The sequence below is a fragment of the Moschus berezovskii genome, chromosome 6 (genome assembly GCF_049115385.1).
Source record: "Moschus berezovskii isolate FMDL1 chromosome 6, NW_MosBer_1.0, whole genome shotgun sequence".
Lineage (NCBI taxonomy): Eukaryota > Metazoa > Chordata > Mammalia > Artiodactyla > Moschidae > Moschus > Moschus berezovskii.
In genome coordinates this window covers 109,528,548-109,550,148 of record NC_142465.1, presented here as the reverse complement: position 1 = coordinate 109,550,148, position 21,601 = coordinate 109,528,548, and the positions used below count along the sequence as shown (strand labels likewise).

The 21,601-nt window shown below is 46.7% G+C and overlaps 1 long non-coding RNA gene across 1 annotated transcript in view; it reads right to left on the bottom strand.

The window, feature by feature from the left end:
• Nucleotides 1-2,346: 2,346 nt before the first annotated feature.
• The window catches only part of LOC129536391 (uncharacterized), a 30,926-nt gene continuing 11,671 nt past the window's right edge, over nt 2,347-21,601 (bottom strand). Inside the window, exons 2-3 of the long non-coding RNA XR_008681804.2 lie at nt 4,654-4,838; nt 2,347-4,535 (exon numbers count right to left, since the gene is read on the bottom strand). This is a non-coding gene — a long non-coding RNA (uncharacterized LOC129536391). The remainder of the gene's footprint in view (nt 4,536-4,653; nt 4,839-21,601) is intronic.

Below are 21,601 nucleotides of genomic sequence, written 5' to 3'. Positions count from 1 at the left end.
CCTTCTTGCTGCATTTTAAAAAGACCTTCGAGTCTCAGTGGAGGAGAGAGCAGGCGGGATGCCAACAGGTAGGAAATGAAATCAGGAGGCTGATGCTTTCCCTCTCTTCTTTCCTCTCCCCTCTCCTCCTCCTAGTCAATCACCTCGCTGTCCCCTACCTGCGGGGCCACTTGTCAGATGCCCCCACTGTGATGAGCAGCACCTATGTGGACGGTGCCCTTATGAGTTACAGATTTTTGCCGTGAGCCTTGGGGCTTCTCTCTGCAGCCGGGACAAGGGAAATCCCATAATGAAGGATTTCATGGGGCTCAGAGGCTGGGAGCGGCTTTTCTTTCCATCTGTCATTTTACTTCATGCCTTGACCTTTCTGTTCCCATGTGGGACAGTACCAGGAAGAAGCCTGGGCTGGGGAGTGAATATCTGGGGTGGGCCATGGACTAGGGAGCAGATGAGCCTAAACAAGTAGACTGGGGTCAGATAACCTTGAAAGGGTGCATTAAGGACCAGAATACATCCTTCAGGGCTGTGGATGGAGGCAGGTGGGGTGAAGAGAAAGGTTTAAAGAGAGGAGAGGGGCTTCCCTGATGGTCCAGTGGTTAAGAATCCGCCTGCCACTGCAGGGGACGTAGGTTTAATCCCTGGGCCGGGAAGTGCACAACTGCTAAAGCCCACGTGCCCTAGAGCCCTGCTCTGCAACAGGAGAAGCCACTGCAACGAGAAGCCTGAGAAGAGGAATGGCACTTTCTTGCCACAACTAGAGAACAACCCGTGCAAAGCAGCAAGGACTCAGTAGACAAAAATTTCTTTGAAAAATTAAATGTAAAAGAAAGAAAAAAGAGTATCCAGTGAGAAGGAGTCCTCTGTGGAAGTGGGACCACAGAATAGCCTAGGAACCCCTCCCTGTCTGGCCAGGGTGGCCAGACACCGAGATGCCACTTTTATCAAAGAAGCCAAGGTTCTTTTGCTGTTGTTCAGCCCCTAAGTCGTGTCTGATTCTTTGCGATCCCATGGACTGCAGCACGCCAGGCTTCCCTGTCCTTCCTGGGATCCCCCAAATCTGGGTTTAAAAGCTGTCTTGACCCCTTGCTTTCTAGGACCTTGGGTCAGTTCCTTAACTTCCCCAATCTTCACTTTCCACATTGGAAAGCCAAGGGTAGGGACTCAGATGTCACCAGCTCCTCTGCTGATGGTACAGGCCACCGCCCAGGGCTCAGCCTGGAACCTACAGGTGGGCAGCATGTAACCAGGGATGCTGGGCGCACTTCAGGGCAGGAAACGACCCCAACACCTCCACCTGGAAGATCTCAGAAACCAGAAAGCCCAGCTGTGGCCTCGGTGCTCACAGAATACCTGGAACCTGCCCCACTCCACCCCAGTGGGGCCTCAGCCCCGGACAAGCAGCAGTGAGAAAGCAGCTGGGGCTTTGATGCCAGTGAAAAGGCCACCTTCTGAGCAACTTTCCCATGTTGGGTCCAGACGGGGCTGAAAAAAACTCCCAGTCTCCAAGGCTCCACCACCAAATGCCCGGCTGGCCCTCAGCTTTGCAGAGGCCAAAGCCTCCAAGATGCACAAGGATTGTAATTGTTCACAACTCTGGTAACATTTCATCTTCCCAAGGACCTTGTTCATTTATCAGGGTTCTTAAAACCCTTTTGTTCCTAGGCGCGCGGTGAGCACAGAAAACATTCTATCTAATATCAGAGCACAGCTGTTCCCTGACAGACAGACTTGGGGAGAAAGCCCTTAAAAAAAGGGGAAGGGGAGGAGGGGTTTATCCTACCAGGGACAGAAACGCGGGAGAAGCAGCCAGGGCAGCTGCCTGACCAGAATACGCTGTGTGGGGGCCCCGGGAGAAAGCCACCCCAGTGACAGTGGGCCCCCAGGCGCTGGGCCCCGAGACAGAGGCTAGGCCCCAAGTCGGGGCTCCACCCCCTGTAGGGTTCCTGGCAGTCGCACCCGAAGCCCCAGCCAAGGCCCCTAAAAATGTTTGAAGTAGGTGTGGAGACTTGAGTAACATCTTCTTAAGGGCCAGTGTGGCTGGAAAAAAAAAAAAAGGCCTAGTGGAAAACTCTGTCCATCCAAGGCCACAGACGACCAGGAAATATTTTCTAAAAAGGGCTTTGATTGCTCCTGAAGGCCCAGGACAGAGTAATCGGGGCCTGGCCATGGCAGGGACTCTGCGATGTTACCCACGGCTGCAGAAGGTGGGGACAGATAGGTCCCCAGTCTAGGATTTATTTTCAGCTCTTGATGATTGAGTCGGGAGTCGTGTAAAACTTGGATAAAGGAAAAATCACCTCCGCGTTGATGAAATGTCCGAAGAGTCGGCATTACTTTAAACGGCACTTTATTTCATAAATCAAAGTCACATTCTAAAAGGGAAAAAGGGACGTTCCTGGTGGTCCAGTGGTTAAGACTCCGTCTTGCAATGCAGAGGACACGGGTTCAATCCCTGGACTGAGAACTAAGATCCCACGTGCTGCGGGGCAAGTGGGCCTGCAGGCTGCAACTACTGGGCCTACGCGTGCCACAAAGAAAGATCTTCAAGATGCAACACAGATCTCAACACAGCCAATTAATCAATATTTTTCTATTTAAAAAAAATAAAAGGGAAAAATGATAAAGTTCATTGAATTGCCTTTTCAACACTGAAAATTACAGTTGCCTTGTAATCAATTGAAAATAAAGTGAGTGTTAGTTGCTCAGTTGTGTCTGACTCTTTGTGACTCCATGGATTGTCCATGCAATTCTCTAGGCAAGAATACTGGAGTGGGCAGTGATTCCTTTCTCCAGGAGATCTTCCCGATTCAGGGATCATATCTGGGTCTCCTGCAGTTGCAGGCAGATTCTTTACCATCGGAGCCACCAGGGAAGCCCATACTAGTTAATGACAGAGGTAGGTTTAAATGGTGATACTGTGTGAACTGAGGAAATGTCTCAACCTCTCTGCCTGGGATGCTCCAGTGGAGTGAGAATGAAGGCCCTTACATCGCAGGATTGCTGTGAAGGTTCCAGGAGCTTCTCCATAAAATGTGTTTCAAAGAGGGTGAGAATCTCTTAAGCCTCACTTTTTAAAAGTAGAGGCTCAAATTTTGATGAGATGGAGGTGATCACAAGGCTTTGTTGTCATCAGGAAACAGGAAGTCTCAGTTTGACCACTAATTGGATCCTGAAGCATCTCCAGGCCTTGGTTATCTCTGCAGGAGGCAAATGATACCTATCTATTCCATCTGACACGAAGGTCAGGGGTCAGAGAAGCTTAGGAAATGTAAAGGCGTAGGTAACTGTGATCTATCATTATGACAAAGTATCTTTATTAAGGACTTCCCAGGTGGCGCTAGTGGTAAAGAACCTGCCTGCCAATGCAGGAGATGTAAGACATGGGTTTGATCCGTAGGATGGGGAGATCCTCTGCAGGAGGGCATAACAACCCACTCTAGTATTCTTGCCTGGAGAATCCCACGAACAGAGGAACCTGGCGGGCTACAGTCTACAGGGTCGCACAGAGTCAGACGTGACATAAGCAACTTAGGGCACAGTGCACGTCTTGATTATGTAATTTATTTCCTCTCATTCAACAAACAACCTCATGCAAGAACTTTGAATGAGTACTGGGACCCAAATTTCCACTGCATCCTTATTCTAACAGATCAATCGCTAGGGCAACAGGCAAACAGTGGGGAAAATTGGATATTGGGTTACTGTTCATTTTATTAGCTATAGTCGTCGTATTGCAGATATGTAGGTATATACACATAAGAGAGTTCTTCCATGGGTGCACGTGGAGTGTTTACAGATGGTATCACATGATGTTTGGATTTGCTTTAAAAATCTTCATTGCAGGAGTGGAATCTGGAGCTGGGTATAGATAAAAGAAGGTTGGCCATATGTTAATAATTGTAGAAGCTGGGTGAGGGCACATGGGAGTTATTTATATTGTATTCTCTACCTTTATGTCTGAAAACTTTCCATGAAAACAATACCAAAAATAATCCAGAAGGGGATCAACGATTAAGCATCCGTGAGGGCAGCTGAGGACCATGTAGAGAGTCCTAACCGGGACAGTCAGGTAGCCGGGATGTGAAGAAGCTGCCCAGTTTCGGGAGGATGCTGGAAACTGGATGGCCTGCAGCGGACAAAGCTTTGTGCAGCCACCATCACTTCATATCTCCAGGTTTCTGTGTCATTTCTCCTGTAAAGTGGGGAGAGGAGCCTGAAATGCTCCTTTCAGCTTGAACATGATATGATCTTCGAGGATTTCAAAATCAATTACACTTCACCAGGTTCTCTGAATGGAACACACAAATCTCACTTTCAAGTGAACGAAGCCATTTACAGTGTATCCGAAATGCTCTCAGTTTAAAGAATCACCACGGGAAAGTGTCTGGGTCGGTATAACATATTTTGGTGAAGCGTGTGCCTTCTGCCTCAATTTCTTCCTGGCTTTTCGATCTGTTTGTTAAGGTCCATTAACCAACACCTACAGAGTCTGGAGAAGTTCTTCCAAACTTCATTTCTAAGAGCTTAAGGATAATCTGAAAAAAAAAAAAAAATCCTTTAGGTTTCAAATCTCATTACAAAAAAAAACAAAAAAACACTCAAAGCCAGGCGTCTGCTTTCCTAGCTTAACCACTACAGAGGAACAAATACTACCTTCTTGGTGAGCTTGGTGAGAGGTTTCTTATGATTTCAGGTCACCGCCAAGCATCAGGTCTGACTGCCCTGGACTGGAGATGTAGGCAGAGCGGGTAGAGATCAAGTCCAGTCTGCCGGGCATCTTCTGGAAGATTGATGTTCAACATCAATCCTCATAGGAGCCAGTTTCATCATATATCCTCCTACAAGTGGAGGACAAGAGAGCAGTTTACACAATGGTCTGGTTTGGCTGAGTCTATCAATCAACTGACGTGGGCTGTCTTCCCATTTTTCTCTGCCACGATGGACTGCGTTCATTTACTGTACTTGTGACCCCAAATATGTGGGCTTTATCCCCATGCCAACCAACTCTCCTGATGCCAACTGGGGTTCTGACAAGTCAATTTGGTTCTGACAGTGACCACAGGGTCTTAGCACAGACCCTGAGGTGAAGAGCTCAGCCAACAAGACTTGCCCAGCTCAGATGGGGTGCCATCTGGACTCCTGACCAACTGGCCATAAATTCAGGGGTTCTCACAGCCTCCTCCTGGGGTTTGATCATTGTTAGAACAGCTCACAGAACTCAGGAACAATTTACACACTATTACTGGTTTATTAATAAACCATACTGGGCTTCCCAGGTGGCACTAGTGGTAAAGAACCCAACTGCCAATGCAGGAGACTTAAGAGATTTGGGTTTGATCCCTGAGTGGGGAAGATCTCCTACAGGAGGGCATGGCAAAGCACTCCAGAATTCCTGCGTGGAGAACCCCATGGAGAGAGGAGCCATGGGGTCGCAGAGTCAGACACCACTGAAGCGACTCAGCATATACATAAAGGATAGGATAAAGGAGCCAAACAGGCAATCAGATGAAGATGTACAGAGGGTGTGGTCTGGAAGGGTCCCAAGCATGGAACCTTCTGCCTCCGTGGAGCTGGGTTGCATTGCCTTCGCAGGCGTGGTTGGTTAAGGCATCGGCCATGGGTGATGAACTGAATCCCCAGCCTCCTCCCCCATCAGGAGGAGGGGGGATGGGACCCAAAGTTCCAACCCTCTAACCTTGGTCTCTTTTGTGACTAGCCCCATCCTGAAGTTCTCTAGGGAGCCCCCCCTGCGAGTGGCCTCATGAGAACAAAAGACACTCCTATCACTTGGGAAATTCCAAAACTGGGGACAAAGACCAAATACATATATATATTTATTGTGTGTGTGTGTGTGTGTCACAGTTACCCTGAAGACTTGCAAAAATGCCCGGAAATCTCTCACTTCTTCCAAGGAGTACCTGGCTTTTGTCCAGAAAGGACACAATACTATTGTGTCCTCTCAAAAGCACCTGAACGCAGGAATTTCCTGGTGGTCCAGTGGTTAGGACTCCAGGCGATACTGCTAAGGGTAAGCACAAACCACACAGCATGGCCAAAAATAAAAACAGCACCCAAACTCACAGATCACTGGAAAAGCAGACTAGAAGAGTCTTTGAACAATCAGTAAGCCAATGTTTCTTGAGCAACTACTCTGCAGGGACATTTGCTAAGGGCTGCAGGAGGTACAAAGGAAAGAACATCCTTGACAATGTCTTGTTGAGAACAAGAAGGAGACAAATCCCAGACTCTGACACCTGCCCAGGGTTTCAACACTGTGGTGTATCCAGTACCAATTGGGTCCTTAGCTGCTGAGGACTGGGGCCTCCAATCCCTACTATGTAATGTGGCAGTAATAGTAACACAGACTTGCAGGGTTGTTGGGTGGATTAAACCAGCTAATAAAAGCCTCTTGATGAAAGTGAAAGAGGAGAGTGAAAAGGTTGGCTTGAAGCTCAACATTCAGAAAACTAAGATCATGGCATCTGGTCCCATCACTTCATGGGAAATAGATGGGGAAACAGTGGAAACAGTGTCAGACTTTATTTTTGGGGGGCTCCAAAATCACTGCGGATGCTGACTGCAGCCATGAAATTAAAAGACGCTTACACCTTGGAAGGAAAGTTATGACCAACCTAGATAGTATATTAAAAAGCAGAGACGTTAGACAACAAAGGTCTGTCTAAACAAGGCTATGATTTTTCCCATGGTCATGTATGGATGTGAGAGTTGGACTGTGAAGAAAGCTGATCATCAAAGAATTGATGCTTTTGAACTGTGATGCTGGAGAAGACTCTTGAGAGTCCCTTGGACTGCAAGGAGATCCAACCAGTCCATTCTAAAGGAGATCAGTCCTGGGTGTTTATTGGAAGGACTGATGCTAAAGTTGAAACTCCAATACTTTGGCCACCTCATGTGACAAGTTGACTCACTGGAAAAGACTCTGATGCTGGGAAGGATTGGGGGCAGGAGGAGAACGAGACGCCAGAGAATGAGATGGCTGGATGGCATCATCGACTCGATGGACATGAGTTTGAGTGAATTCCGGGAGTTGGTGATGGACAGGGAGGCCTGGCATGCTGGGGTCGCAAAGAGTCGGACACGACTGAGCGACTGAACTGAACTGAACTGAATCCCTGGAAACAGTGTCTGGTACATGCCAAGTTTTCCGTAAGTTTCTTGTGAACATCTGAGAGGTGCATTAGTGCAAGAAGTTGCTGTGGCCAGGAGACAAGGCACCAGCAAGACCTCCAATGCCCAAGGCCAGATGGATGCTGGGGAGGGTATGTTTGCCATCAGAATGGGGTTACTGGGGAGACAGTTCCCCAGACTGACTAAATGGCTTTCAGAGTGTCTGAGGCTTTTATCACCCAGTCTGAACCTCAGCCCTCTGGGGACCCCTGCCCTCAAGGAGTGTGGACTGGCCTGGACCTCAGAGAACCTAGGCTTTGTACCCTCAGGACAGAACTGTGAATTCTATGGGTATGCGGGTGCTGGTCAGTCAGGAAGGGCTCATGGAGGAGGTGGCAGTGGAACCAAGGCCTTAAAGAATGGATGGGGTTTCAGAAGGTTAGGGGCAGAGACAACAAAGAGGCCAGCTTTGGGGTGGCCTACCTCCTCTGTCTAGAGGCCACTTCACTGGGCGAGGTCCCACAGCCACCCTCTATCACGGTCAGGCATTGTACACTGTGGAGGATGTCTCTCTTTCTCCCTGAAATCCCACTGCTGCTGCCCAAACAGAAATCTACTTTTACTTGCCTGGCTCTTGGGAGAGCCGCTTCCTATATCCCCTCGTCCACAGAACAGCCCTTCTCAGATCTGAAGGCTGAGGTCATGCCAGCCCACCCCCGCCAGCTTTCTTGTCTCCCGAGGACCATGTTCGTCTGGTCCCCTCGAAGCCACACTTGGCACTCAGCCCAGCTCAGGGGTGCCAACCCGCCAGTGGGCTCTGAGGCCGTCCCTGGCCCAACCCCAGTCTTGCGGCTGCTGTCTCATCACCCTCCCCTCCGCCCTCCCCATCTCTGGAGCTGCAGAGACGCGGCTGTCCCTGGCACCCCGTCCCAGCTCAGCTCAGAGACTATTCTCAGAACCCTGGCATCCCACCCTGGGCCCTCCCTCGCAGGAGATGTCCAGGGAGAAACAAAATCCAAACGGAGAAATGCCTTCCTATTGCATCACAAGACATCAGGAGTCAAATACACACTCCACCACTCACCAGCAGGGTGAGCCTGGGCGAGTGACATGCACATTCTGAGCCTCAGTTTCCCCATCTGTTAAAAGGGGATAACAGTGCCCCTACACGGTGCTGTTGTGAAAGCTGGAGGAGTTACTATAAAAGAAGTATTGAACGGTGCCTTGTGCAGAGTGAGGGCCCTGTTAGTGTAGGGTCTGGCTGGGATGGTGGTTAATCAGGCATCCTGGAGACATCATTTAACCTCTCTGAGCCCCAGTTTCTTCATCTTCTTATAATAGGAGTAATCATAGCACCTACTTCCCTAAAGTGTTGGACGACCATAGGAGATGCCGCCTGCTAATGGGTCTGTGTTAGTGAGGTAGTGCCGTAATTTAAGACCCTGATGCTGGGAAAGATTGGTGGCGGGAGGAGAAAGGGACGACAGAGAATGAGATGGCTGGATGGCATCACCAACTCGATGGACATGAGTTTGAGTGAACTCCGGGAGCTGGTGATGGACAGGGAGGCCTGGCGTGCTGTGATTTATGGGGTCGCGGAGAGTCGGACACGACTGAGCGACTGAACTGAACTGAACTGAAAGAGTCAGTCAGGACTGTGCGACTGAACTGAACTGAACTGAACTGAAGTCACATTAAAGTTTATAGCATTTAAAAAAAAAAAGAAACTTTTTCTTTAGTATTTCTTATATGGACCGCTTCTAAAGTCTTTGTTGAATGTGTTACAATATTGCTTCTGTCTTCTGTTTTGGTTTTTTGGCCCCGAGGCATGTGGGATCTCAGCTCCCCCACCAGGGAGCAAACTCTCACCCCTGCATTGGATGGTGAAGTCTTAACCAGTGGACCACCAGGAAGTCCCAAGAAGAAGAATCTTGAAAGGAAGAAAAAAAGAAAGGCTGATCAAGTCTGGATAGAAGAGTGATGACCAAACTCAAGAGAGATATAAAATGTCTGCAACTCACCCCTCACCCCAGAAGTGACCCCGTCCAGGGCACCCCTTGCCAGGCTGAGCCAGGGGTCCTGAGATAAACCAGGATTCAAGCAACAGCATGTTTAAGCATGCCTGCTTGATCCCCAGGAAACCAGGGGAGGAAAAAGAGTCCCTTGAAGGATTTTTCTCCACCCGATAAATACACAGACCTCCTCCATTGGGGAGGGTGGCTGCCATGGGTGCCACAAAATGTGTGGACTTGCCACATGGCTTTGAGTGCTAGGGTCAGCTTTGGGGCTTTGCTTTTGAAAGACTGGTTCAAGTCCACAACTCTGCCAGTTACTGGTTATGGAATTTGGGTAAATTTCTTACTCCTTCCTAGCCTCAGTTCCCTCCTTCCTAAAGAGGGGATTATGCAAAGTACCTCATCATAGGCTTCCCTGGTGGCTCAGATGGTAAGGAATCTGCCTGCAATGCAGGAAACCAGGGTTTGATCCCTGGGTAGGGAAGATCCCATGGAGAAGGGAATGGCAACCCACTCCAGTATTTTTGCCTGGAGAATCTGGTGAACAGAACATGGGAGGCAACGTCCATGGGGTTCCAAAGAGTTGGACAAAACACACACACACACACACACACACACACACCCCTCACCATTGAGTGCATGCTCAGTCGTTCAGCTGTATCCGACTCTTTGGGACCACATGGACTGTAGCCTGCCAGGCTCCTCTGTCCGTGGGATTTTCCAGGCAAGAATACTGGAGTGAGTTGTCATTTCCTCCTCCAGGGGAACTTTCCAACCCAAGGATCGAACCTGTCTCTTACGTCTCCTGCATTGCAGGCCACATTACCAACCACGGAGTAAGGAGAAATAAATGAATTATTTGTTAAATGCCCAACACACTGTCTGGTAGAGGTAAGCGCTGAATGAATTTGGGTCATTATCATCCATTCTGGATTTCTCAAACTCCTGAAGAGGGAAGGGCATTCCAGGCAGGAAGTATTTTTAGGGCATATCTGCTGTCTTCTTAATTGTTCTGGTTGGGGATCACGAGAAGAAGGATGGGGCTATGACCTAAGCCTCGGAATGCTTCTGCCTCGTGCCAGCACCACTGATGTGTGTGTCCATCCTGCTTCGGGGTCACAGACCCCTCTGGCTGCAATTGTCAATCCCATCACCATCAACACCGCTCCTTCTGCAGAAATGTGAACACGCTGGCATTGTTTCCTCTGGCCAATGGCTTCTCTCTGGCCTCTGATTGGTACCCCCGAGATTCCACTGCGGTCCAGGCATGCCAGCTATGTCAGCGTGACTCCGGTTGTGTGCGTCTGACATCCACATGGCCCCGTAGAAGGCAGGCTGCGGCAAAAGGTTATTTGGAATGCTGCTGAATGTTTGATGGCTGTCTGGTTATCTTTTTGGGGTTAGGCCATTAAAGTTGCATCTCATGTTTTACGGAACAAAAAAGATAAACTACATGTTGAAATTCATGGAGCACGGAGGGAATTTTTAAGGATACAGACCCAGCAGCAGCTAAAAGTTGGTGCTTATTTCCCCCCTAAAACTTTGTAGTTTGTCTTCCACATGGCGGTTTCACTTGAATTCAAAGCAGAGACACAGGGTGAAGCAGAGAGGCATCGCAGTACCAGACCCAGGAAGCCATGGGGCTTGAGCTCGCGAATAAAGAACGTTGACCCAGCTGTCCGGCTCCCATCGTCCCATCAGAGAGCTGTCTGCTCTGTCCTTCCTCTTTCTGCCTGACCTGCAGCATGCATATTAAAGAAAAATCATTTTCCAGACGAATCAAAATGCCTCCTGGGTGTCTCTTAGTCAACTCCCCCACCCCGTCCCCCGCAACAGCCTTCTATCTCCGCGCTGTTCAGAGGTGGCCTGTGCTCAGTGCTCTGGCCACAGCAGCCGGCTCTTGGCCCTCTGAGAAACGTAACACTTCGTCACTTTAGATCCGGGGCTATGTGTCCGTTGCTCAAAGCATCCTCCCCATCCATCCTCACCGTTAAGTCATCCAACCAAATGGCCTAAAAAAGAATCCAACTAAATGACAGACACATTGCCAGGCCACGATAGGAAGATGACAGGCAAAGCATCAGGGCCTTCCCATCCTCCGAAACTGTACTCAAGTGCCACCTCCTCTGTGCAGCCTTCCTGGCCATCCACTCAACAGAGCCCCTCAGTCTCCTTCTTCCTGTACTCCTGTAACATTGAGGGGATCCCTATCTCCCTTCAGTCAGTCAGTCAGTTCAGTCACTCAGTCATGTCCGACTCTTTGCGACCCCATGAATCGCAGCACGCCAGGCCTCCCTGTCCATCACCAACTCCTGGAGTTCACTCAAACTCATGTCCATCGAGTCGGTGATGCCATCCAGTCATCTCATCCTCCGTCGTCCCCTTCTCCTCCTGCCCCCAATCCCTCCCCGCATCAGGGTCTTTTCCAATGAGTCAACTCTTCGCATAAGGTGGCCAAAGTATTTCCCGTGCTCTTATATTAAAGGGAAAGTCATGTGTGAACACATTTGCTCTCAACAGACTGTGAAGTTGTTGAGGATAGGGACCTCAAGGTGTTCATTTTCTATCTTGGACCACTTTTGAGGTTGCAGCATTAAGGTCTCAAGACTTTTCTCCTCCTATGGACACTTAAATGCACAAAGAAACAAAGTACAATGATGGCACATCATTTATAAAAGCAAAAAAAAGTTGTGCGGGAAGTTGCCCATATGTCCACTAATTGTAGGAAGTGGTTAAATTATGATATATTCTAACTGTGAATGCAGGAGATGCTGGTTTGATCCCTGGGTTGGAAAGATCCCCCTGCAGAAGGGAATGGCAACCCATTCCAGTACTCTTGCCTGGAAAATCTGATGGACAGAGGAGCCTGGAGGGCTTCAGTCCATGGTGTTGCAAGAGTTGAATGTGACTGAGCGACTATTAAAAAACCTTCTGCACTTACAAAGAATGAAGCAGATCTATACCAACTGTTCACTAAAAAAACATAAAGCTGTGGGACAGTATGTTTGGCATGATTCTAGTTAGGGTTTTCACAATTTCAATGCTTGGAAAAAGAAAAAGAAAAATCTCTCTGCTGTGATTGGGAAGGTGCTGGGTTATCTAAAAACGTCAGGAAAATGAGATATCATTTAAAAATGAATTATACATATCTAAACATTTATTATGGGGAAACAGTGGAAACAGTTTCAGACTTTATTTTGTGGGGCTCCAAAATCACTGCAGATGGTGATTGCAGCCATGAAATTAAAAGACGCTTACTCCTTGGAAGGAAAGTTATGACCAACCTAGATAGCATATTAAAAAGCAGAGACATTACTTTGCCAACAAAGGTCCGTCTAGTCAAGGCTATGGTTTTTCCAGTGGTCATGTATGGATGTGAGAGTTGGACTGTGAAGAAAGCTAAGCGTGGAAGAATTGATGCTTTTGAACTGTGGTGTTGGAGAAGACTCTTGAGAGTCCCTTGGACTGCAAGGAGATCCAACCAGTCCATCCTAAAGGAGATCAGTCCTGGGTGTTCATTGGAAGGACTGATGCTGAAGCTGAAACTTCAATACTTTGGCCACCTCATGCAAAGAGTTGATTCATTGAAAGAGACCCTGATGCTGGGAGGGATTGGGGGCGGGAGGAGAAGGGGACGACAGAGAATGAGATGGCTGGATGGCATCACCGACTCGATGGACATGAGTTTGGGTAAACTCTGGGGAGTTGGTGATGGACAGGGAGGCCTGGCGTGCTGCAATTCATGGGGTCGCAGAGTTGGACACGACTGAGCGACTGAACTGAACTGAACTGAACTGAAACATTTATTTGAAGTGTATGTACCTTTACTTACTCATCTTTTTTAAGTTTTTAGTGGTTTTGCTTGTTGTAGCTTTGTTTTGCTTTTACTTTTTGGGTGTGCCATGCTGCATGAGGGATCTTCCTCAACCAGGGAGCGTCCCCACATTGGAAGCGTGGAGTCTTAACCATTGGACCACCAGGGAAGTGCCTATTTAGACAACTCTTGATGTCAATCCAATGCTGATGTTTTAGCATGGGTCCATCATCTTTCCTGGTAAGCCACACCCATAAAGCACTGTCGGTGATTGATAGTTTCATTTTCTGTGAAGTAGAGGGAGAACTTAGAGACAAGAATGCAGTCATTTGGGTGCGGGTCCCTAAATTATGGTATGTAGAAGCTGCGTGTCCAACACAAGTTGAGTAAGCTCTGTAAGCCTCTTTTTCTGATCTGTACAAAACAGGGCATGGTGATAGTAAGCATCAGTAACTGAGAAAAAAAAAAGATGATTCTCTGTTCAATGTCTTGTTCTCAATAAGGTTTAGCTGATCCACGAGGCATTTTACTTTCCTATTATCTTCGCACAGTAAGATGATGAAGAACCAGCAGGGGACCATCTTACCTAGGACTCTGGCCATCTTCTCTCTCTGCCTCAAAGATATTCAAAGTCCAGAGATGCCCAGGGGCAGTGAGGATTGTGGCACAAAGCAGAGATGATGTGTGACAGAACCGTGCTTGGGGCGTGGCAACAGAGAGCGGAGCAAGTTAGTCTCTCAATCTAATAGCAAAACATTTTATATACATGGGAAGGCAATAATAATGAGGATGAGATTGTTAGCATAACTGACTTAATCAATGGACGTGAGTGTCCGGGAGACAGTGGAGGACAGAGGAGCCTGGTGTGGTGCAGTCCGTGGGGTCACAAAGAGCTGGACATGATTCAGCGACTCAACAACGACAAATAAGTATGGATTAGGATATTTTCAGTGGCGTTGGAGGGACTTTAGGAGATGCTTCATCAGGCTTCTAGCTGTATCTCTCTTTGGTTTTTCTCGGTTCTGCCCTGCCGCCTGTGTCAGGCTGGCTTCCTGCTAGTTTAAAAAAAGAAAAAAATTACTCTAGCAATTCTAGACCTCACATCTGAGACCATGTTGTCAAACTGCAGTCCCGAAGGTTGCGCTGGCCTAGTCAAGTTCATGTACCCAAGGCCAACTCAATCTTTCCGGCAAGGACAGTTCAGTTCAGTTCAGTCGCTCAGTCGTGTCCGACTCTCCGCGACCCCATGAATCACAGCACGCCAGGCCTCCCTGTCCATCACCAACTCCCGGAGTTCACTCAAACTCATGTCCACAGAGTCGGTGATGCCATCCAGCCATCTCATTCTCTCTCGTCCCCTTCTCCTCCCGCCCCCAACCTTTCCCAGCATCAGAGTCTTTTCCAGTGAGTCAACTCGTCGCATGAGGTGGCCAAAGTATTGGGGTTTCAGCTTTAGCATCAATCCTTCCAATGAACACCCAGGATCGATCTCCCTTAGAATGGACTGGTTGGATCTCCTTGCAGTTCAAGGGACTCTCAAGAGTCTTCTCCAACACCACAGTTCAAAAGCATCAATTCTTCGGCAATCAGCTTTCTTCACAGTCCAGCTCTCACATCCATACATGACCATGGGAAAAACCATAGCCTTGACTAGACGGACCTTGGTTGCAAAGTAATGTCTCTGCTTTTTAGTATATTATCAAGGTTGGTCATAACTTTCCTTCCAAGGAGCAAGCATCTTTTAATTTCATGGCTGCAATCAGCATCTGCAGTAATTTTGGAGCCCAAAAAAATAAAGTCTGACACTGTTTCCACTGTTTTTCCATCTATTTCCCAGATAGTGATGGGACCAGATGCCATGATCTTTGTTTTCTGAATGTTGAGCTTCAAGCCAATCTTTTCACTCCCTCTTTCACTTTCATCAAGAGGCTTTTGAGTTCCTCTTCACTTTCTGCCATAAGGGTAGTGTCATCAGCATATTTGAGATTATTGATATTTCTCCCAGCAATCTTGATTCCAGCTTGTGCTTCTTCCAGCCCAGCGTTCCTCATGATGTACTCTGCATATAAGTTAAATAAGCAAGGTGACAATATACAGCCTTGACGCACTCCTTTTCCTATTTGGAACCAGTCTGTTGTTCCATGTCCAGTTCTGACTGTTGTTTCCTGACCTGCATACAGGTTTCTCAAGAGGCAGGTCAGGTGGTCTGGTATTCCCATCTCTTTCAGAATTTTCCACAGTTTAATTCTTTCAGAATTTTCCACAGTTTTCCGGCAAGGACAGGATTATGTCAATCGGCTTGGGCCAGTCAGGGATTACCCCTAGACTGGGTGATGGAATGGATTCACATTTATCTTCACAACAACCCTAGAAGGTAAGTGCTAGTAGCCTCTCTAGTTTATAGTGGCGGAAACCCAGCCCAGAGAGGTTAAGCGATTTTCTCAAGGTTGCACAGCTAAGACGCAGTGGTGCCAGGACTCCTACTTCGGCTTTCTGACTCCAGGCCCCATGTTCATAACCACTAAGCCCTAGAGTCTCCCAAGACACAAGCCCCGGGGTGGTGCCTGATGGGCACTGCAGGCAACACGTGTTGGGTGAATGGAGAGGAATGACTGCTGGCTAGGCTCAGTTGGTGGAGAAGGCAGGGCTTGAGCTAGGTCTTAAGCAAGGGCGGGAAAATCAGATCCAGTGAACTTTCAGAGCTAAGAATCCTGTTATACCATGAATAACAGAGGCAGTGGGGTCAGACAGCTGCTGTCTGCCATCTATATACAAGCTGAGTGAAATTTTAAAGTTATTTGACTCCTCTGAAGATCCCCTGGAGAAGGGAATGGCACCCTGCTTCAGTATTCTTGCCTGGAGAATCCCACGGGCAGAGGAGCCTGGCGGGCTACAGTCCATGAGGTTGCAAAGAGTTGGGGGTGACTGAGCGACTAACACTTTGCTTTTGACTCTCTGAGCCTACAGGTGAATCAAAGATGCATGGGGAGAAGCTCAAGAAAGAAGAGGGACATCCTGGGTGGTCCAGTGGTTAAGAATCCACCTGCCAGTGCAGGGGACTCGGTTTGATCCCTGGTTTGGGAAGATTTCACATGCTGTGAGGCAACTAAGCCAGCGGTCCACAGCTGCTGAAGTCCACGTGCTCTAGAAACTGCTCCGCAACAAGAGAAACCACTGCAGAAGCAGCCCACGCACCGCAACTAGAGCAGCCCCTGCTCAGCACAACTAGAGAAAGCCCACACACAGCAACGAAGACCCAGCACAGCCAAAAATAAATACATAAATAAATTTAAAAAAAGGAGAGCAAAGAATACAGTCCCGGACACCCTGAAAGGAACCAGTAAGACTCCAGCCAAATCGTAAAATGGAAAGTCTCTTGGGAGGGCACAGTACGATGTCACAACTCACGGGCTTGCTGTAGAGACAAGTCTAAAGCAATTATTCTGTAGCAATGCCACCACTGCCAGCTAGGAAATAGGAAAATGAAAGTGTTAGTCGCTCGGTTTTGTCCAACTCTTTCAGATCCCATGGACTGTAGCCCACCAGGCTCCTCTCTCCATGGCATTTCCCAGGCAAGAATACTGAAGTGGGTAGCCATTTCCTTCTCCAGGGGATCTTCCCAACCCAGGCTTTGAACCGAGGTCTTCCCACATTGCAGGCAGATTCTTTACAGTCTGAGCCATCAGGGAAGCAGGAAATAGGAAGGAAGGGGATAAAGATGAACCCTCAGGAGCTATAAGAATATCCTATTAGATAGCTCCTTCAGTTCAGTTCAGTCGCTCAGTCGTGTCTGACTCTTCGCGACCCCATGAATCACAGCACGCCAGGCCTCCCTGTCCATCACCAATTCCTGGAGTTCACTCAAACTCATGTCCATAGAGTCGGTGATGCCATCCAGCCATCTCATTCTCTGTCGTCCCCTTCTCCTCCCACCCCCAATCCCTCCTAGCATCAGACTCTTTTCCAGTGAGTCAACTCGTCGCACGAGGTGGCCAAAGTATTGGAGTTTCAGCTTTAGCATCAGTCCTTCCAGTGAACACCCAGGACTCCTTTAGAATGGACTGGTTGGACCTCCTTTCAGTCCAAGGGACTCTCAAGAGTCTTCTCCAACACCACAGTTCAAAAGCATCAATTCTTTGGCGATCAGCTTTCTTCACAGTCCAACTCTCACATCCATACATGACCTCGGGAAAAACCATAAAGGAGATCAATCCTGGGTGTTCATTGCAGGGACTGATGCTAAAGCTGAAACTGCAATACTTTGGCCACCTCATGAGACGAGTTGACTCACTGGAAAAGACTCTGATGCTGGGAAAGGTTGGGGGCGGGAGGAGAAGGGGACGACTGAGAATGAGATGGCTGGATGGCATCACCGACTCTGTGGACATGAGTTTGAGTGTACTCCGGGAGTTGGTGATGGACAGGGAGGCCTGGCGTGCTGTGATTCATGGGGTCGCGGAGAGTTGGACACGACTGAGCGACTGAACTGAACTGAACTGAAATGACTAGACGGACCTTGGTTGGCAAAGTAATGTCTCTGCTTCTTAATATGCCATCTAGGTTGGTCATACAGTCACACAATTCTGGACCTTGATGGGACAACAGATAACATTTGGTACAATCCGATTATCTTATAGATGAGAAAGAAACACATTTGAACACATTGAGGCTTGTAGGCAAAGTGCCTAGCACAGTGCCTGGTAAACAGTAGCTGCTCAATAGATACTCATAGTATTTCTCATTATTTTTTGAAGTGACTTATCCGAGGTATCAGAAATCAGTTAGTGACCAAAAAATATGAGAATCCACATCTCTTAATGCCCAGTGCAGTGCCTTCCATTATTCTTAGCTTTTTTTCTTATGTGGCAAATTCAAGATGAAGGATGCCAAGTATGGCTAAAAGTGCGGGGGTAGTCTCTTTCACCCAAAGCCAGCAACCCTCCTTAGTACCCAAAGTGGGGGGAGGCTATCATAGAAAGAAAATGTAGGAACAAGCACCAGACAAGGAGTTTGGAAACCAAGATTATGGATGTTGATCTGCCATTAACCAGCTCAGTGATCTAGCCAGTTGAGCCCCAGTTGACTCATCTATCAAATTAGAGATTTGGGGAGAAAAAAAAAAAACTCAGTTTCCTTTCAACTCTGAAATGTTATGGAAGTAGGTTCTGCTCTTCACATTGCAATGGATTTCTTTATATGAGATCATGATTGAGTTCTAGGGGAAAATTGTATAAGGCAAAGGTCACACAAAAATTGAAAGGGAGAAAAGACACGAGAGTTGGCTTCAGATATTTGGAGAACTCTCTAGTCACATAGGGGTTAGACTTACTTTGTGAGGCTTCAGAGGCAGAAAGAAACACACAGAGTAAAAGCAACAGGGACAGATTCATACTCAATACAAAACAATGTTCATATATTTGCGGGCTCATTTATTAGGGCCACATAATGTGTATAATTATTAAATCTTCCAGGTGAATTAACCCTTTTATCAACTATTCTTTTTGTCTCTAGTAGCAGCTTTTGACTTAAAGTCTATTTTGTCTGGTATTGGTATAGCCACGTTAGCTCTCTTTTGGTTAGTGTTTGCATGATACATATTTTTTCATCTTTTTGCTTTAAATTTATGTCTTTTCATCTAAAGTGTGTCTCTTGCAGATGGCGTATAGTTGGATCATGTTTTCTTTTATTCTGCCAACCAATTCCTTCGACTGAACTGTTTAGTTCATTTACACTTAATGTAATTACTAAGGTAGAACGGACATCTGTCATTTTGTTATTTGTTTTCTGCATGTATTATGTCTTTTTTGTTCTTCCATTTTCCATTGATAGATTCTTTTGTCTTGAATAGTACTATTAAGCGTGCCACTTAAATTCTCCTGTTTCATTTCCTTAAAAAAAATTTTTTTTTCCCCTTGGTAGGTGTCCTGGGGATTACAATTAAAACAATGCATTAATACCACCTTAAGTTCAATAGTTTGCAAAAAATTTACTCCGTTACAACACTGTTCCCTCTCACTCCTTTGTGCTATTATTGTCATGCACATTACCTCCTTAAGCATTATAAGCCTATCAACAAACGCCTTGAACCAATGTCTCTTAGCTCTACCAAGAGACCCAGTGTGTGTTGGGAGAGTCTGCCTTCAGCAAGTGATAGACAGTTTTCAGCTCTTAACTATCACTTTCTGTTTGCACAGAGGCTGAAGGTCGGCTGGTGGTGAGTAATTAGGGCTTTCTCAGGTCTCCCTGTGTACATGAAAAGCCATGCAGAAGCAGTGCGCCTTTCTAGATTCCCAAGAATATGTTAGGACTGTTCAAAGCCCATATGGACAGCACATTTTCCAGCGTTTCCTTTTACTTTTCTCAGCCAGCCTCTTGTTAGCTCCAATGGGTAGCACCATCTCAGGTAGTTGAAATGTTAAACAATTATCGCTGATTGTTTTGGGCAAACATCCTGCGGATAAGCTTGTTCAGAGAGCAAGCTCTGAGTCAGGTCAGATAATGACAAGCCCTAAGAAAGAAGCTGTTTCAGAAAACTGATAGATAAATCAGACAGTGACATTTCTCTACCCTTAAAAAAGCAGATAAGTTTGGAAGGGCGACAGGACAAAAGGAAAACTTACTTAGATAGGCAAAAGTAACAGGCAGTGGTGGTCTGGTAAAAAAGCAAGGCACCTAGCCCAAAAGTTAAAAGTAGGGGAAATCATTAAAACAGAAATGAACAGTAAGAAGTATCTAAAGCCATTCAGAAAACAGAACCCACCTCATGAGCCACAATAAAATACTGACAGAAGAAACAAGCCAAAAGGGTAAATTGTAACGATATACTTTAAATGAAAAGAAGCCATTCAATGAAAAGTTAATCCAAAGATTTAACTTCTTTAATTTCAGAAGTGAAGTGTGCTATTTTAGTCCTAGACTACCACCAACGGGCTGTGAGATTTTAGATGTAAGTGAGACGCTGTCCCTCAGTTTTCTAAGTAAGAATTGGAGTGTGTTTCCTAATTTTAAGGGCTTCCCTTGTAGCTCGGCTGGTAAAGAATCCGCCTGTAATCTGGGAGACCTGGGTTTGATCCCTGGGTTGGGAAGATCCCCTGGAGAAGGGAAAGGTTACCCACTCCAGTATTCTGGCCTGGAGAACTCCATGGATCATATAGTCCATGGGGTCACAAAGAGTCAGACACGACTGAGTGCCTTTCACTTTCCTAAATTTTAATAATTTGCATACAACTTTCCTGATTTTTAAAAACCTATGTATCACTGCTTCAGCTTAATTAATGTTTTAAAAAAATGGATCCTTTTTTAAAACTTAAATACCACTATAGTATTTGTGTAACTATGAGTTCAATATGTTGCGTTTTTTCCTGCTATTCATTAAAATAAACCTCAAAGCATTTAAATACAAAATGCTCCTCCATGTACCAACTACCTCACTTTGGTAAACAGTGGATTTGATATGTGAGGATGTCTCCACTTCTGTGATTGTGTAAATGTGTTCTCCTTTGTCCCTTGCACAAGTTGGAAGATTATGAAGGCTGGAGGATTATCTCTGAGTACATGTCTCTCAGGGGATGAAGTAACAGGATGTTTAGAATTGACTTGTTTGAGGTTAAATCATGTTGGCAGAAGCCACTGAGTAACTGGCCCATAGTGGTGTAAACAGTGGGTAGAGACACCCCACTATATTATGGGGACTAGACCTCACCTCTCATAACTCCAAGTCTAGCGCTTTCTCCATGACACCATACACCATGTTTAAAAAAGTTACTGGGGACTTCCCTGGCTGTCCAGCGGTTGAGACTCTGTGATTCCACAGCAGGGGGCATGAGTTTGATCCCTGGTTGGGGAATTAGGATCCTGCATGCTCTGTGGCACAGTTAACCAAATTAATTAGTTAATTAAAAAATAAACCTTAAAATGACATAGAACTGTCCAGAAACTCTCCCAGAGGTAACTGCTTAAAGTTGTTGCTCAGTTGCTAAGTCGTGTCTGACTCTTTGTAACCCTATGGACCGCAGCACCCAGGCTTCCCTGTCCTTCAGTGTCTCTTGGAGTTTGTTCAAATTCATGTCCATTGAGTCAGGGATGCTTTCTAGCCATCTCATCCTTTGCTGCCCTCTTCTCCTTTTGCCTTCAATCTTAGCCAGCATCAGGACCAGGAATTTCTCATTCTCAGCAGCCAGGCTTTTTTTTTTTTTTTAAAAAAAAGACTTTTGTTGTTGTGGACCATTTCAATTAAGACCAAGTCTTAACTGAATTTGTTACAGTGTTGTTTCTGTTTTGTGTTTTGTTTTTTTGGACTCAAGGCACGTGGAATCTTAGCTCCTCAACCAGGGATTGAACCTGCACCCATGCACTGAAAGACAGTGTCTTAATCACTGGACTGCCAGGGGAAAGTTCCCCAGTAGCCACACTTTTAAGAAGGAAATAGTCTACAAACACATAATTTTATATGGTAAATAGTTAACATTAAGTGGGTTTTGCTCAATGAATGACATTTCTCACTTGTTCAAAGCAATGAAAAGTAGGACAGAGCAGAAAGCTCTCCTTGCTTACTCTTAGCTGTTAGGACACAAGGAGGAATGTCCAGTCTAAAGAGTGCAATGCTGGAAATCAAAGGAGTCACTTGATGCCCTGGGAGTTTCAT